Source organism: Mytilus californianus, unplaced genomic scaffold (genome assembly GCF_021869535.1).
Source record: "Mytilus californianus isolate M0D057914Y unplaced genomic scaffold, xbMytCali1.0.p SCAF_1, whole genome shotgun sequence".
In the NCBI taxonomy this organism is placed as follows: Eukaryota; Metazoa; Mollusca; class Bivalvia; order Mytilida; family Mytilidae; genus Mytilus; species Mytilus californianus.
Window position 1 is genome coordinate 138,645,277 of NW_026262581.1, and position 19,099 is coordinate 138,664,375.

General features: G+C 31.4%; 1 long non-coding RNA gene across 1 annotated transcript; it reads right to left on the reverse strand.

Annotated features, from left to right (window-relative positions):
• Positions 1-3,756: 3,756 nt before the first annotated feature.
• LOC127736761 (uncharacterized) lies at positions 3,757-14,892 on the reverse strand. The gene is made up of 4 exons (XR_007999169.1): positions 14,814-14,892; positions 8,720-8,865; positions 7,774-7,791; positions 3,757-4,035 (listed from the first exon to the last, which is right to left on the reverse strand). It is a non-coding gene; the product is annotated as an uncharacterized LOC127736761 (long non-coding RNA).
• Between the last annotated feature and the right edge of the window lie 4,207 nt (positions 14,893-19,099).

Below are 19,099 nucleotides of genomic sequence, written 5' to 3' on the forward strand. Positions count from 1 at the left end.
TTACATGACTTTTAATTTACCCCGAGAACGATTTGTAGAACTTTAAACCTAAGTTCTTGCAATCAAACTTACTAATTTTTTTCTCAATATCAAAGGGGTTGTTTGTTTGTCATTTTGAAAAATTATATATATTATTAAGAATATATATTAAGAATCAAATATCAGTCAAAATGCATCCAGTGAGTTTACTAGAAAGATTCTGAATATGCATCCCGTATCTGCCGATGGACGTTGCACAACCTCTTCAATCATCATATAATAATATCTTTATATATAATATCATCACAAATAAATCAAAATTAATCTGGTTCATGTCATCTGAGGATAATGTTATCATTAAAAAAGTAAGTTTATTATTGTGGACTTTATAAAAAGAGAGAAATTTAATTCTCTGTAAAATATAGATACAGCTTAGTCACCGGTAAGTTTTCCATCTATATTATATTATACAACTATATATATTATATCTGTAGAAATTTGTTCTGCAAAGAAAGAATTGATTTTGTTTAATTGTTATAATAATCAATGTAATCAACATGTAATCACGTGAATGAAATTGTACTGCTCACATTATTGGGCGTCATAATTGACAATAAAAGACTTTGTATTGTATTCATTGTTTATTTATGTAATTGACAGTGTGAGAAAATCACGACTTTGAGCCTTTCAAATATGCACTTTTGTTGTTTTAATAATCACTTATACAAGGCAAATTTCATCAATGGTCCATTACTTTTTCAAACAAACTGCCATTCTTATTATGCCTCTACATTACTTACTCCCCGTGACGCTGAGTCTTATTATATTACTCTTTCCGGCGCCTACAGTGTTCGTAGCTGTACATGTATAGGTCCCAACATCAGTTGAAGACAGATTAAATATGGTTAGAGACGGTGTGGTAGTTGATATTCCATTATATTTCGTTGTATTGGTTAACTGTGTAATGTTATTTGAAGATACACCATTATTGAAAATCCACGACACAAACTGAAGAGTGCTTTCTGGTGAGGAAACTGTACATTGTAAAGTAACAGACTGTCCCGTGGTTCCCGAGTAGATTGACTGGTTAACTGTTACTACTGGTATGGACCCTTTAATAAATAGATAGCAAACAATATTAATAAGACAAAGGAAAAAAAGGAAAGGGAATGTTTTGGTATAATTGTTCATAAAATATTGATAATGAATCCATTGTATTAATTATTGATATATCATTAAGCGAACGAAAAAAAAGTTTCAACAGTTATAAAAAGAGGCATATACATATTTGCAGCTGATTGTACATTAATAGATTAAAACAAATATTTGTGTTAGTTAAAAAGATGAAGTTCAATATTTATAACGTTGGTTGTTGATAAAATTACTTTTCATATCTCTCCTTCAGTCCTTCAGGTTCGAGAGTACGTAACTGATGCATCCAAAATCTCTCTCTCTCTCTCTCTCTCTCTCTCTTTCTCTCTGTTTTCTACCATGGGTTTTCCAATTACAGTTTACTTCTTTTATTTGAAAGGTGATATTTTCTAAAGTATGTCATGGTCTTAAGAGGTGTCTCGTGATTGAGTAGTTACCTCCTAAAGTCTGATGTTGAATTTAGTTTCTGTTTTGCCAGCATCTTGCAGCTTGCAAGTTCCAAAAGTAACATATGAATACTAATTTCCGTTTAACAATTAAAGCCTACATAGATTTTTTATCGCTGCTTTGTTGCTGTGCTAGTGAAACAGTTTTCATTGTTGGCGACATAATAGCACATACAATTGCTTTTTCTGCATTTTTTGTAACACCCGATTTTAGTGGTCAATTGTTTTTTTATTACTTAAGGTGTAATAAGTATATCTTTTATTTTTGGGGTCTGCGATATGTAATAACAGTAGGTGATTGAAACAGTTCTTTAAGGAAAAGTCATTTTAAATTAGACGCCAGTGCAGACAGTAGATGACACATTTGCCTGTGTAATTATAGGTTGCACGTTTAAATACAGCTGTTTCACAAACCACTCCTGTTTACGTACTGGTTCTCAGATATGATCTATATGTTGCATTTCACAGAAACATAACTTGGGAATATTATCCGGATAAATACAAATGAATAGCAGCCAAATTGAATTCTGAGGAAGGCCCAAAGTGAAAGGAAGGGTAATACACAATTTTAGTATAGTTTAAACTCTAGGAACTTCGGATCATATAAATGTAGGAAATATGCCGCACAGTCCTAATGTTTTATTTTTGAAAAAAATTGCAGTACATTTGAACTTTTCATTCGAAAATATATATTTACGACACATAGTTAAGATGGCACATTTTTAACCGTTATTAAGATTGTTTTTCTATAGGAAATTACATTGTCTATAATTACAGAAGTTTAACCCATGAAGGAATTGGTTGACTATTTCCTACATGAAAAACAAAATCCACGGTTTATATTTTATTCAAATATCCTATTTGATACAGTAGTTGTATTTTAGACAAAACACATACGATGTGGATCCTTTTTTTATACATCTAGCTATATTTAGAAAATACTGATTGGTTTCAGAAAATCAGAAAACCACTGCAATAACTTTTGTAGATCTTAGTACAGCGTAAAGTGTGTGTCGATAATTATTACAAAAGAATATAAAAAGGAATATGAAATTTAGGTTATAAATTAACATATGCAATTGTTGCCCTTGTTTCTGCTCTTTGGTCGGGTCATTGTCTCTTTGACACATGCTCCATTTCTATTCCCAATTTTATTGTAATTATATTGTTATTAAGTAATTTTTATAGGATCTAAGATATAAGCAAGCATACCAATAACTATTAACGGAAGACTGTCTGTCTGGTAGTTAAAACCACGCGTCTCTGAATGTTGAACATCACAGAAAAGTGTCTGACCATTGAAAGAGATGTTTGGTGACCATGACAGTATGGAGGTCACGGTATATGTATTATCTGACTGCAGTACTAGTGATGGCTTGTAACCATTTATAAACTGAATATTTCCAATCCTCATTGTAATTTTCGGTGGAGGATTCCCTCCCGTGCTGATACACGTCCACTCGTAGGTAGTACCAGATAATACAGTTCGGGATCCAGTCAACACTGGTTGATTTGGTTCCTCTGTAAGAAGTCAAGGTTACATATTACATTGTCATTTGCAATAACTAGAAAGTATTTTAAAACAAGAACATATGTTTGTTAACTATGTATACACACAAACATACAACGAACACCTGAAATCTGGAATCATCAAGTCATTCAACGTTCTGCTTTGCAACAAAATTTAAAAAAAATAAATAACGTTATGTGAAGTAAAATACAATATTCATAATATATATATATAACAGATGTTATTTCACAATAAGTGTTTGTTTGTATTATTGAATATTTATTAAATGTATGCAGATAAAAGCTGATACCCAGGAAATGTTTCTTATAATTATAATCTCAGTTTGAATAGTTTGTTTTGTGGTGAATGCTATCCTTATCAGTCTGCAGAACAAAATATCGTGAAAACAAATGTTCTAGACAGTTACATAGTGTCTGTATTACCATAAGCTGTATTCAAATATAAAGCTGTAGTTCATTCTGATGAAAGGATATTATAACAACGAGTTTCATATCAACATTGATAGTTTTTCATAATGAAGTTGATTTTATCTTATAATTACACTGTAAACTTTAGTAACTGCTTTGATTATATCAATTTATCATCAGATTTAATTAATCTCTTTGAAATTTGAGTTAAATCTGAAAAAAAATGAGTTCATACTGTATACTTGTAAGAAGATTGTTGCACTCAAATAGCTCTCTAAAACAGTGTTCTCAACCCGACATTCAAACACAGCCAGGTGGTAACTTATATCAGCAGTATAGTTATATGTGTTTCTTGTTATGTTTGATACTGTTGGTGTGTCCAATATATCATCTATCATAGCGTCTTTACGGAACCATTTAACTGTTGGTTCAGGGTTACCACCTATCGATGTACACGTCAATGATCCTTCGTTTCCTTGAAATGTCAAATTCCGCCCAGTGATTATTGGAGTACCAGGAGCTAAAACAAATACAATATGTTAATATGTGTCTGTAATCACAATAGGGGAGATAAGCGCAGTCACCTGTTTTTCGGAAAACCTTTTTAGTATACATATGTTAACCTTTCCAGCATATTTAGGGTACAGGACAATTATTTAAATATACAAAGTCCAGGTGTCTAAAACAAAAACTAGAATTTCAACTTAAGAAATATTGAAATGTCAGTGTTTTATTTGTTAACAGACGGATGAAGTTCCACTCTAATAAATGGCTGAGTGGGGAACAATAATAAATATCAATGAATGAAAGACAATAATGCAAAACTCAGCAATTGAAGTGTTCAGTAAAAGAGAAATACTAATTGGCCATTTCAACTAACAAAATCTTGAATGAATAATAATGAATATATGTACATATATTTTATGTGTTTTTCGATTACTATCTGAATAATGCATACCAAACACTAACTAAATATATTCCTAATAACTATGTCACCAAAGAAGATATAATGGAAACGCGTTTGAAGTTAAAAAGAAACAATGGACCCTGATGATGAATTGTATCGTTTTGACGATCCGACGCTTATCAATTTTGTTTATCATTTAACTATTGTTGTCTTTTAAAATAACATGTCTTAACTTTATTATGCTTATGAGTTTAAATATCTACCTTATCAACCCAAACGATTCAAAAGACACAATAATTTAATAGTAGTTTACAGGTTGTGGATTTAAATCATGAAAAAGTATTAAAACAAAATCGAATGCAATCTCAGTACACTGTACTAGATTTTCCTTTAGCTTAAAGAATTACATTATTTAAATATTTTCCGTAATTAATCAACTAAGGCATGTTCAAACTAAATTATAAGTATTTAAGTAACGTATGATATTAAATTTAAGAGACGAAATGTAATTCGAGACACATCAGTGCTTATAATCATAGTAATATGTATAGGTACAAATAAAATCGCTTGCAATTACAAATAAATCTGCAGTTTTAAATACTTGAAAAAGTAAACAATGAAAAAAAAAAACAACTTTAAAAATAGTATTTACAAATGAAGAAAAAAAATTTTAAAAGGGATTAACAAAGATGACAGTGAATCGAACTTAAATATACGAATATTTATTTTCAACGTTAGCTCTACATCGCATTCATCAGAACCATGCTACCAATTAAACTTACACGAAGATCAATTTTATATATTTAAAGTTGAAAACCCTAGATATCATATGTGTATCATATTTTCAAAATTATGTTATGAACATATCAATATATATGTAACACTCCCGAACGTGTCCATCCCCCAAAACGTGTCTATTCTCCGCAAATGTGTCCGTAATATTCAATATTGCCCACACGTGTTTGATTTCATAACCCCCAAACGTGTCCGATAAATGTCATTCGCCAAAACGTGTCCACTGTTTAACGCCAGAACGTCTAACGTATTTTAGCGCTAATACATGTATGTCTTAAATGACATCAATAATTTTACGGCAATTCTATGATTGGGACACAGTTCATGAAGTAGTCATTTATTATCATTAGTTTGTTCAATGACGGTTGTTAATGATTATCATAATTGCAAATCTATTCTGTAACACATGAATTAACTTTTTACTGAAATGCTCATTGTCCAGTTGCAAGTATTTCATGCTAATGTAGAGCGAAGATACAAATAATGTTAGTACATTTCAATTAATCGTTTACTAAGTGAATTATTTTGTACTAATAAACTCCAATGATGCCTTTTATATCATGCCATTCAGCAGAATTGACTTCCAGTTTTTTCAACTGTTCTGATATTTCGAAAGCTCTTTAAATCGTAAACTGGTTATCAGGTTTTTGAATAAATTTAAGGTTTCGATCTTCAAAATAAAGACAGACGAACAAGAGACATAACGTCCAGTGCCAAATATATCATGCAGTATTTGAACGACATCATGTTGACAATGAATACTGTAGATAGGTATTATTATTATACCGGGAATTTAGGATTGGGTCTAAATTTTTACGGTTATTCGAGATTAACAGTAAATTAGATTTTAATCTAAAATAATTGAGAGCGAGTAAAGACCGATTTTTCAGTAAGAAACTACTCCAATCTCCTTTATGTAATAGAGACCGTTTTAAATAAAAGTTGCGAAAATTAAAAAAAAAAAAAAAATTTTGCCTTCCAAAATACAACTAAAGGCACCATGAAAGAGTGAATTTTTACAAAGGTTTTGATGCGCAGAGAAAGTGACTTTCTCCCTACACCAGGTATCTGATTAAATATATACAATATAACTGAGCATGATTGCTTACTTTTACATCCAAAATAGCCGAACGGACGCCCCCACTTATACTACCGGTTAAAAAAAGACCTAATTTAATTTATTTCTATTTTTTAATGAAATAGTCAAATGAATATACGTAAATGAAAAAGCAATATCCAAATAATTATTCCGATAAAAGAAAATCAAATTAAGCTTGATTTGGACACGTTTAAGAGATTGGGCACGTTTGGCTGTTTATTAAAGAATGACACGCTTTGGCGCCCTTTAACATTAAGACATGTTTTGCAGTTCAGTGACGTCATGGAGACACATTTGGGGGAAAAGACCCGTTTCTGAGTGTTACATATATGTATATAAAAGTCATTTTAATTTCACCCGACTAGTAACCGAAGCATTTCGGCGGTGTGTTTGCTATTAGGCATACATAACAGACAGGAGGAAGGTTTTGATTCTAAGTTAAGACAGAAAGATATTTCATAAAATAAAAGTAAGTTCCTAAATTGATTATATTGCTGAACAGAAATCGGTATATTATTAAATTCATTTTAATCAAATTAAGAACAAAAACGAAACACTAAAATAACACATGGTGAGTATATTTGAGTGACAGAAGTGTTGATTGTAGGATAAGAAACCATAGTAAACAGGCTAGCATTATGGCAATGGTGTTAGGTGATAGAAATGTATAAGCATAAGATGAAATATGCAAAAGTCATGATATTGAGCTTTTGTACAAAACTCTAACCAGATTTAAAAGAAAATAGTTAGTTTTACTATTTAAAAAAGATCAAGTGCATAGATGTGAAAAGTAACTGATCATCTCAATAAATAAAAACACCAGATAGTTAGTCATTAGTACAATATCTATGATTGCAAGTGGTATGAAAGCCTTAAAACAAAGAGTCATGATTGGATAACATGATACAAATGTAACTCCATATGTAAACATTTAGTTATCCCGACCAATGTCTGAGGTATAAGCCGGCAATCCTACTTTCTGTCCCTAGTTTATTCTGGCTACCTATTCTTCTTGTCCCATTTTATTTTGCTATCTGTCTCCTGTACCTTGTCTGTTTTAGCTATTTACCCCCATGACCCTTTGACTCTCCGAGATATCCTTCCCCTGTCCCTAATATCTTTTGATCGTCCACCCCGTCTTCGGTTCTATACAGACAATCACTTTTTGACCCCAGATTATCGCAAATATTGACCATCTTGTCACATGTCTTTCCTTGGCTTTCAATTCCTGTTGTCCTTAGTCGATCTTAGCTATTCAATTATTCTGTCTATATTAGATCATGATTGTACATTACTCATTCCATTTAATGTATAAATTAGCTAGTCATAAAACTCTTCATGCCCTGTCTTTGATCTTTTCTGACTATTCATACCCCTGCCCAGTTTCATTTCTTTCCTAGGTATCCTTGCCATTAGTGTGAATGCAGACACAAAAAAGCAAGTGTAACTATATTTACCATGGTTACTATTTGTTGCTAGATATATAAACAGCATGAATAGAAATAAAAATTACAATAGATATTATTTTTACATTATTTTTAAATGAAAGTTATTCAAAAACTTTGAGGTTAAATTTAAGTAAGTAAAAATGATACTTTCCAATACTCAATAAAGCACATAGGTCTGCGTTTATTCTTTCTGTCATAAAGATTTATATAACAACATACTTCACGATGAAACCGATCATTAATCATATAATGATAATTGTAATTAGAGAAAATTTAGAGCTATATACAAATTTTTTGTCCGTTATAATGATTCTTAGGTTACAGGGATTCAATGGCATCTAGTGAGATAGATTATAAAATACGTTTGTATTTATGAGCTTTTGTTTTCAAACGAAAATCTATGGCATGCGTGAGGATTTCAACTATCCATTTGTCAACTTCTTATTTCTCAGCAGTTTTATGTCATCTGGTTTACACATCTCAGTTCATATGTTACGCCTCTGCATGTTCACTATTATACAGGCTTCGTTGATAGGGTTGTGCTCATCACACAAAAAAAAACTTCAACAGAGTTACGATCAGTTACGAGGAAGAACGACTGAAATCGTCAAAACATATATCAAAAGGTGATCATCACGAATTCATTTATGAAACCTCAATAAATACATGAATTTACAGTTCTATGTCTGATATGTATCAGTATAGTCGTCTGATCTGTAATTTTATCGAATTTATTCTTTTCCCGATTTTGATATTGGGACAAATTTGCATTAACGCGCATAACATGAAACGCTTACCCTGTGTACGCACATAGTCTCGTTCCTTTTGAAGGTCATGCGATTCCTTCTGTTTGTTTTTGCTTCATTAATTTGTTTCCTCATATTTGATATACAAGATTTCAACATCGTTACAACACCGTCGCCTTGTTTTTTGTTTATATTTGATTGACACTTACATTGACCAAAAGACAGTGTGGTTAGTGATAAAATCAACAGTATAAGTGGAACAGATCGTTTACTGGTCTTCGGACGTTCCATCCTTTCTGGTCAAATGGTTACAACCACCTTGTTTTGAGTAATGTTCTCGTATGAATACTGTAAACTGAAAAGAGTAAAAATATTGCACGAAGAGTAAGATATTTAAAAACGATAAAAAGAACAAACTGTTAAAAACGTATTTGAACATCAAAAATGAATAACACTGCTAAATTTGTAGGCCAATATTTTCAGCCGGTTTTTCTTGAGCCGACGATCGTCTATTATAAAAATATAAATAGTTAGTGTATGTAATATACATTATAACTTCATAAAGTAATTGTTTTAATTAGCCTCGCCTTATTAATAAAACCCGAAATAAAGTTACGTAGCTGGTTCCTTACCGTCTACGTTTTGTAAAAAGGCGGAACTGGTTTTGTATTCAACTTTCTTGATTTTCTGACTTCTCGCACCACTCAAACACTCTCATTAATTTTTACAACTTGCATCATTTTATCAAACTCGCACCACTTAATAAAAACCCAGAAATATAGCAAACTCGCAGTAATGTGTTTAATCATTAGTTTGTTTTCTTCTTTTCTCAATAAATCCATACTGTCTCGGAGCTCCCGTGTAACACAGAGACAAGACAGAACTCGCACCAATTGAAAAAAAAATTATACTACAAACTCGCACCACTGAAAAAATTTTTAAATCATCAGAGATTTCTTCTCTTAGTTATTTCTTCCGTTCTTGGAGCATCGGTATCACACAGAGACAGAACATCATCGGTGTTCTATGATGTCTTCTTTTATTCTGTGTTATTCTCTCCGTTCTAGGAGCACCAGTGTTACACCAAACCCGAAGCTACTAATTGGACATTCAAACTCCTATGGAAGAAGAACTGGCAAACTAATAAAAACTATCAACATAATGAATCAGTGCATACAAACAATCTGAGAAACATGAACCCAAGCTGTGTATCACCATAAACATTTCAAGTAGACTTTATGTCGCGTTAGCGTGGGTTTTTTTTTGCTAGAGATTTTAAAAGCAGATAATATGGCAGCCCCAATTATAGCTAAAATTGAATGAATTTACTTACAACGCCACAACATAGAAATTGAAAACAAATAGCAGATGGTACACAACTTTTTATAGAACCTAAAAATCAATCGTAGGTACGTTGAAAGTTTTAGAAATACATTAAAAATATCGGAAACTAAAATACATTATGTAAAACTTGAAGGGTTATATTTAGTTCGTTTTGAAAATAAAACTTCAAAATTTAAATTATTTGATGATGAAATTGAAATGCGAGGATTACCTGATTAAATATAAAGACGGAATAAACAACATTATGTCAAAAGTCATATGGGAAGGAAAAGTTAGATTGGTTAAGAGGGACGATGATTGCTTACACTCAGAGAAAAGGTATGATCAGCATAAAATCGGCGGTTGAATCTTAACAAATCAAAAGCATACAAGCGATTTCAAGATTGGATAGCAGATTAAACAATAACTGGAAATCGTACGCCAAATGGTAGTAACATAAATGTGGTTGCTAAAATACATAGCACAATGTCCCGATTTGTTAGGATCGCAAACGTCCAATTTTCCAAAGTTCTATCTCAATTCACTTATAACAGGGTCTACATTCTTTAAGGATTCAAAGTCCATGAAAAGAGTATATATTAAAGCATTAAATATTGGAAACAAAATGTTCAATATAACAAAAAACCTATTCTCTTCGATAATTTGGGGACAAAATGTATGCAAAACTTGTTTTCATTGAGCGAAAACAGTTTTAAATGGGCAAATGTAACAACAGTAATTATTAAAATTTTGTTCTTAACATATTTGTGATGCTTTTAAAATGTATAATGTCCATAATCATACATACAGCAAGAAAACAATTTCTGTGACACAATTTTTTTATTGTTATTTTTTTAAGCATATAATAAAATATATCTACTCATATCTTATTACAAGGGGGCGGAAGAGCGATTTCAAATTATATCTCATAGATTTCTTTGAAAATCTTTGTTTTTCGTGACTATTCGATACAATTTTACCAAACTTTTAGGTAGAAAAATGGCTAGGTGACCAAAACTGTGTTGTTATGTTTTTGAAAAAAGCATGCTAAAAACTACATTTTGGCCAACTATAAAAATATTAGTTCCCAGGAAATATATACAAATGATTCACCTTAAGTCTCTGTAAATCAGAAAATAGAGGCGAAAGAGATCGAAGGAACATTCAAACTCATAAGTCGAAATTTAGCAGATAAATCTATGGCAAAACAAAACATAAAAAAGACCAACAAATACACATAACAGTACCCAAACCACAACGAAGAAAACTAAATCTAAGGTTGATTTCAATGGCTTCGAGAGGTTAGGCAGATCATGCTTCACAAGTGACAGCAGTTGTGATGCTCATGTTAGTACAGTTCTAATTCGGTAGGTCATATTCGTAGAAAAGGAAACTGGATTGTAATAACGACATTTGGAACGTGCCCGCGGTCATCTGTGAAACGGATATGCCACAATGATCAAGCAACTCGTGATGGGGTCCACAAATATACGAAAGGGTGATTTTAACTTTACCATTTGGAACTCTTGGTTTTATAGCTTCAATGTCAGCAGTAACCCTCTATAAAGAAAGTGATGATAGACAATGCTTTCCTTGGAATATCGTATCAACTGGGTTAATAAAAAGTTTTATATACATATTGAAAAAGGTAATTGTTATTTCCTTTTATTACAAAACTTTAAACAAATTTTATTTTTATACCAGTTGAATACGTAATATGAATATGTCTTTTGGATTTTCTTTTGAATTATTTCCAATGGGTAAAAAACTACTGATAAAAAGCAGACCGGAATCAGAAAGTTAAAAATTTTACGTTGTGTGTGTTCGAAAACCATACTGAACATTTTCTATTTTGTTACCCATTACTTTTATTATTCGAAACCAATCTTTTTTAAATCTAAAATGTGTACAACTTTTTTAAATTGCATTTAATATGATATAACTGTTGTCAAAATTGTTGACACAATGGTTAAACCAATAGTCAAAGATTCAGATATGATATACATTTATAATAAATATTGATTTCGTTATCAGTAAAATTAAAATCAAACTTAATTTTTCTTTTTATTTGCATATGGCTCTACTTGCATTGTCAGAAGAAAACGGTGATTTAAACTTGATTCTATAGCTAGCAAAATCTCTCAAATGTATGACAGTTGTCTATTGTTCCGTTATATTGACAAAATTGGGTAAGCAACTCAAAAATACATACTATTTTAATGTGACACTTATAAGAATACAGCAGCCAAAACTGTGTAAACATACATAAAAAAGGCCGTACTTTGACCTATAAAGGTTTACTTTTATAAATTTTGACTTGGATGGAGAGTTGTCTCATTGGCACTCATACCACATCTTCTTATATCTATCCCAAAGACAGCATGTCTCCTTGAAAATATCAGCAAACATGTAGATAAATCTAATAAACGACAACAACAAAAAATGTTGTAGTAGATTATAAATTTGACAATGACGACATCAAACATATTTTAATGAACAAAATGAACATAGGATCAGTCGTTGATTTGCTAAAATCAAACAAAATTCTAGTTAATGAGTCTAATTATTAAGAACGCTCATAATTATTAGACCGACAGATCTGACAATAAACGATAATGTTGTAGTTCTATGCGACTGTCATTCAAGTGAGAGGTTTATGTACCTTTAAAACCAGAATGATTGCTCCAACATTGTCTTTATAAGGAAATGCCTTTACCAAATCAGGAATATAACAATTGTTTTTCATTAGTTTGGTGTTTGAGCTTTCGAGTTTGACATTTGATAAGGGATTTTCCGTTGAATTTTCATTGAGCTTCGGTATATTTTTTTTATTTTACTTTTATTTTCCATTTACATTATCAATCATATTATGGGTGATGACAGGTCTGTGTAATCATCATCAACTAAAGGGGGTAATTCCTATTAAACAATTTAATCGTTGAATATAATGCTCTTCCTTGTTTATTATTTTAGAATATTCTTTTAGATCACTTTTCTTTTAATCTTCAAACTGTTTTCTCAAATCTTTTCTATCACAATTTTAAAATTTGGTCATTACGTTTTAATAATATTTGTTCTGCTGCGTTTGGCTGTGTTTACGATTCATTTCATCCGACTCTATTTTATTGATATTATTTTCTGTGATTTCTAATGTTTTTATTTAGTTCATGTAAAATCATACTTAGTGAGGAACCACACTGTTAAAACTAATCAGGGCAATTCATAAACATTTTTTATAATAATATCTTAACCTGGATATTCACATCGTCCAAATGACCAATTGCCCAACTCCTGAAAACGTGTCAAAGAACCCTCTCTGTTTAGTAAGTTTTCATGTTTCTAGCGTTACTTTATCTTACTTGCTAAGGAAATAGGCAATGTTAATCACAGTATTTTTGTGATTTTGCTTTCTAATTATGATAACAGAAAATTAATCAAGCGTACTTAGTTTTCAATTGCAATACGCTTTTTAAAATAAAAAGTTATCTGGAAAATCATATTTTTAGAAAACCATGTTTAAATTCAGGTTAAGTTACATAACTTCACGGCAATTTAAACAGCAGTTATAATTATAGTTTGTTCATGTGAAGAATAATATTCCTACACGTCTATTCTATTTAATGTTACAAGGTCATTGTTGCTTTCGTCGTCATCCCAACCATTTACATATTTTAAATCGTTATACCAGTTTTAAAAATACATAATACAAATACGGCTTTTGAATGTTTCTTCTCAATTATTTTGCGTGGATCACTTAACTGGATTAATTTAAAATCAAGTCCAAGGATATCACACTTTAAAACTTGTACGTAATATGCCTTATTAAAACCCTATTACTTATTTTGAGTATGCTAACAAATAACTGTTTTTATTCGAAAACCATTTTTGGGGGAAATCTATATGTGTGTTAATTATCTAAATTGCTTTTAATCGGATATAATCGTTGTTGAAAAACGGTAAACAGATATTACAAAACATAATAAATGCAATTACGAAAAAGTACAAGTGATGTTATACAAAGAATACAAAGAAACTAATAAGAAAGACAATAAATAAAAGAAAGCATACAAGCTAAAAAAACAAACAAAAGTATGCCTTTAGAAGTGTCCAGTAAATGTCAGATTCATTATTGTTAACCCCGTGAACAAACCCTATCATTTAAAGTTTTCATCTATTTACAAAAATGGTTGATTTGACATTTTTAATACAGTAATTAAATGACTAAACGTCAACACATTACAATGGTTTGCTATCAATATAAGTTCTCCTATGAGTATTATTGAGAAATGCAAGATATTGTATTAGTTATATTTAGTAAACGTTTTTAAGAAAAATCAATGTTTCTTATTTTAAATGCTGTTTTAAGAGTATATTTTATATCTTGAAATACAATGACTCGTATGTTCACCGTGTTAAGCTGCCTTTTACCAAACGCCCAGTATCAATATTACGGCTATACATTATATTCATCGAAATCCGTGAAAACCATGATTCTACCAAAACACATATTTGTAGAGATCGTTTTTGTTTTCAATTCAGAAAAGCTATTTTTAATTCAAATTAAGTTTTTTAATGCTAAAATTTTCATAGAATTTTCAAAACAGTTTAAATTTATTTTTTTGCGCAATACTCTAAGATAGTTTTCCATGAATTTGGTTACACAATCATTTTAATAAATTTGATAACATTGCAATATCCGCCATGTTTTTTTTACAGTTCGATGGTGTTTGAAAGAGACAGTAACCAATAGCAAAATTTTTGGTATATTTAGAGATATTTCTGATTTTAAAATTTCCCACTACAGTATTTAACTTCCAGTCAAAGACCCCTGCAAACGACTATATATTCTTTTACATGTCGTTAATTATTGTGTTATAACTTGTCATAACCTTTACGATATAATCAGAAATCAATATATATTTTATAGTAATTGCAATAAACATTTGCATGGGGTAAATATGATTATACTGTATAACAAACCTTAGTACTTTGGATACTAGACTCCGACGACCTTTTTCTCCATGATTGTATCATACAAAATATATAACGACGGATCAATTGGTAGAGGTGTATTATCAATGGCAAGACTTGCTTCCAATCAAACAAAATTTAAATGTCCAATTGTCGATACTGTTGCATGGAGACACAACTTAAATTAAAATTTAAACAGTCAATGGAAACAAGAATATCATTTTTTTTAATCAAAAAACTTTTTACATTCAGAAATAAATAAATGAATAAACAAGTTAATTGTTCGTGAATAATTGAGAGGTCTTCCTTTTTATAATGTAAAATATATGTTTAAATAGACGTAGAATGCATTGAAAACCCTTAAAATATGTCAAAAACACATAATTCGCTATTTGGGACATGTGCCTGACCAGACAACTTTTGTCAAGGTCATTGGTCCTCGTTGTCATTAAAAGACCCCATGGTTTAGAGTTAAAGCTAATTTTGTCGTTTCGCTCACCGTTAACGAGGGTTATGTCCCTTACGGATAGATCAAATCTCTTCGGTTGCAATGTAACAAATGACCAAACATTTCTCATTATTCAAGACTTCTTTTTTGTATAATGGTTTCTGAAATTATCCCATAATTAGGTGTAGGCTCAAAGGTCAAGGTCAATGTAAATCATTTGACCTTGAGGGATTTTCATGGTCACATAAACTGATAATAATTGGTGACGACCCTAGGTGGCTACGACGTACGGTTTTTGAGTTTTAGTGGCCAACCGATATCGGTTAATTTTCAAAGGGGCATAACCCTACGAATGAGTCTTTGATTACTTTCAAATGTAACAAAGAACCAGGGTATGGTCCTGAACAAGTCCCACCCTTCGGTTTTCCCTACCTATTACGGTTACGGCGTTCATTTCATAACAAGGTTTTTAGGTTTATGGCCAGATAACTCCGGACAGATAAAATGTTACGACTCACAGGGTGAGCTCTCGATAGATAATTGTGACACCAATACAAAGTGTGAACCTGAAATCGACACGTCTTACGGTTACGGTTGGAAATCTTGTCAAAAATTTGCGGAACAAAAAGAATAATAACCAGAAAAATACAGTAAGGTCTTTCCCTTTTGGAACAGGAGAGACCTTAAAAATTACTATGAACACTTTTTCTTTGCTAATTCTTTGCTTTTGCAAAATCAAAAACAATTATATACATAGTATTTATATTTTGATGAAATGGGTAAAGTGTTCATATACTCGATCATTTTTTGTTCAATCCCACACCACTGTTGATACTTGAACGATAAATCAGAGAGAATTCCCCCACCTTATAGCTGAAATAAAAAGACATCAGACATTTATTCATTAAATAACCATGATAATGCATTTTGAGTTTATAGCAAACACGGAGGATGCAAAAGACCTAAAGTTTTCATTTTGGGTAGTCTAGCTATGTTTCTGTAAAAATTATTCAAAATTCATGGATAATGGAAATAAAATGTGTGCAAATGTTGTGCATAGTATGTTGATATGTTGATATGCATATTATTTTTATTTAAACTGGACACTTCATTTTGTGAAAAACATATTTGAGAAAATACCTTTGGTAGCTGCAAAATCGGCCAAAAAATGTCTTATAAATGTCAGAGTTGTGCTTACATATGTAAATAAAGGCAATAGTAGTATACCGCTGTTCAAAAGTCATAAATCGATTAAGAGAAAACAAGTCCAGGTTACAAACTAAAACCGAGGGAAACGCATCAACTATAAGAAGAAACCAACGAAACAACAGAAACACTGAACTGCAACAAAAACAAACGCCAACATACATAGAAACGGACTATTTGATAACAGCTGCCATATTCCTGACATGGTACAGGACATTCTAAGAAATAATGGTGGGTTGAACCCGGTTTTATGACTAGCCAAACCTCCCGTTTATATTATCTATTTTTCTCAGGGACGTACACATAGCGTTCACTTACACACAAAATGAACAATAGATAATATTCTTTGATAATTTATGCTTTGCAAATGGCTCAAAACAAAGTTGAATATTTGGAAACATACAAGATATACAATTTTTTGTGTCACAGGTCACAATGCATAGCACCTGAATCAGCTTGTAAAACACCATTTTATAAGATGTATCTGTGTTTGAATAGTACTGCCGTAGTTGTAATTTTTCTTCTTCTTTGATTCAAACAACTATGGGTAATCTTTTTAAAATCACAAAAGTTCAGTGGAAAATAGTTCATGCTGAAAACGACACAATTCATTCAAACAAATTCGTTGATACAAAGTCCCCGGAAATCAATAATATTTTACATGCATGTTTAGAATTCTATAAATTATCCCTTCTACATCGGTCTGCGAAACAAATTTATCGTTCAAGCTTAGTAAACGTAAAATCAACAAATTTCCATCGACCTGAAAAGCTATGTTTAATTAGATTCAAAAATCCTAGTGTCGTCTTGTTCCTCCATGTTTCTATCAACAGAGTCACTTCACCAGTATGGGAATTCCCTGTCAGGAGGAAAAAAATCTATGGAACACAATGAGTGTTATAAAAAGGTTTTTCAGTATTTTATCGATACATTATCAAATTGAGTTCATCAAATCATATTGAAAAAAGTAAAATAACAAATATACCGAACTCATAGGAAAATTCAAATCGGAAAGTCCCTTATCAAATGGCAAAATCAAAAGCTCAAACACATCAAACGAATGGAAAACAACTGTCATATTTCTGACTTTGTACATGCATTTCCTTATGTAGAAAATGGTGGATTAAACCTGATTTTATAGCTAGTTAAACATCTCACTTGTTTGACAGTCGCATAAAATTTCATTATATTGACAACAATGTATGAACAAAACAAACAGACAAATTCGGTAAAAATGTCAAAATTGAAATGATCTAATGAACACAGTTTATAAAAATAAAGTTCAAGATACGTAGAGTACTGAAATTATCAAAGATCAAGCATTTAAAAATATATATTATACTTTATATTTACTTGATTTTTTACACATTGTTTTTTTGGTGTATCGCAACACTGTAAGTGTTATTTATATATTTAACATGTTCGACATAAACAACACAATATACGTCATATTCTCCTACAAAGCTGACAAATGCCTATATCGATGTTACTGACAACACAGACATTGAGAGACCGTGTATTTGAAAACATCTCAAAAGACAAAGTGAATGCTTCATAACTACCGCTGTTTGACTGTGAACATTAAGCAAGACTAGTTCAGCACATTAAAGACCAGGGTGCCATAAGCTATGCCTATACCCAAGTTAAGTGGTGGGTCTTGGAACTGAGTATTATTTTTATATGGGCATGAAGACAAATATGACAAGCAGCTTTGTTTTTAGATAGTCTACAGATGTATGGTTAGATTGCCCAGAACTGAAGGTATGGAGACAAAAAACTGTATCAGCACATAGAGCAAAAGCATCTTCAAGTTGTGTTTGTGCACTGTTTGTCGTTTCGTTGTTTTTCGTATTTTCCAGTCAAAACGCGTGTCTGGCGTAATTTTTTGTTATCCTGGTGTCTATGATGAGTTTATTTACACAGAAAGATGATTGTGATGATGGTGACCCATGGTGTTTCGTTTACAACAAGTGACAGCCAAGGGAGTTACAAGAACGCATCTCCATCATAATAACACAATTGACCTATTGTCACTTTGAAGAATGAACTCATCTTAACTATTGCTGTGATGTCTTTGTAGGTCTGATATATTTTACTGTAGGTGTCATGAGTAACCTTGCTATGAAATTAAGATTAATGATAGTAATAAACAAGTCGGTGTCATGAGTTACCCTGCTAACAAATTATGATTTGTAATAAATAAAGGCAACAGTAGTATACCGCTGTTCGAAACTCATAAATCGATAGAGATAAAAACAAACCCGGGTTACAAACTAAAACTGAGGGAAACGCATCAAATATAAGAGGAGAACAACGACACAACAAAAACACAACATTAAAATGTAACACACACAGAAACGAACTATAATATAACAATGGCCATTTTCCTGACTTGGTACAGGACATTTTAAGAAAAAAATGGTGGGTTGAACCTGGTTTTGTGGCATGCCAAACCTCCCGCTTTTATGGCAATGTTAGATATAACATTAAAATGACAACATTACTTGACATGACTACAATCCAAATAAATGGGAGAACATATAGGACAAAGAAACACACGAATAATAGCTAACAAAAGGTACTAGGTTTAGAATTTAATACGTCAGACGTGCGTCTCGTCCACACAAGACTAACCAGTGAC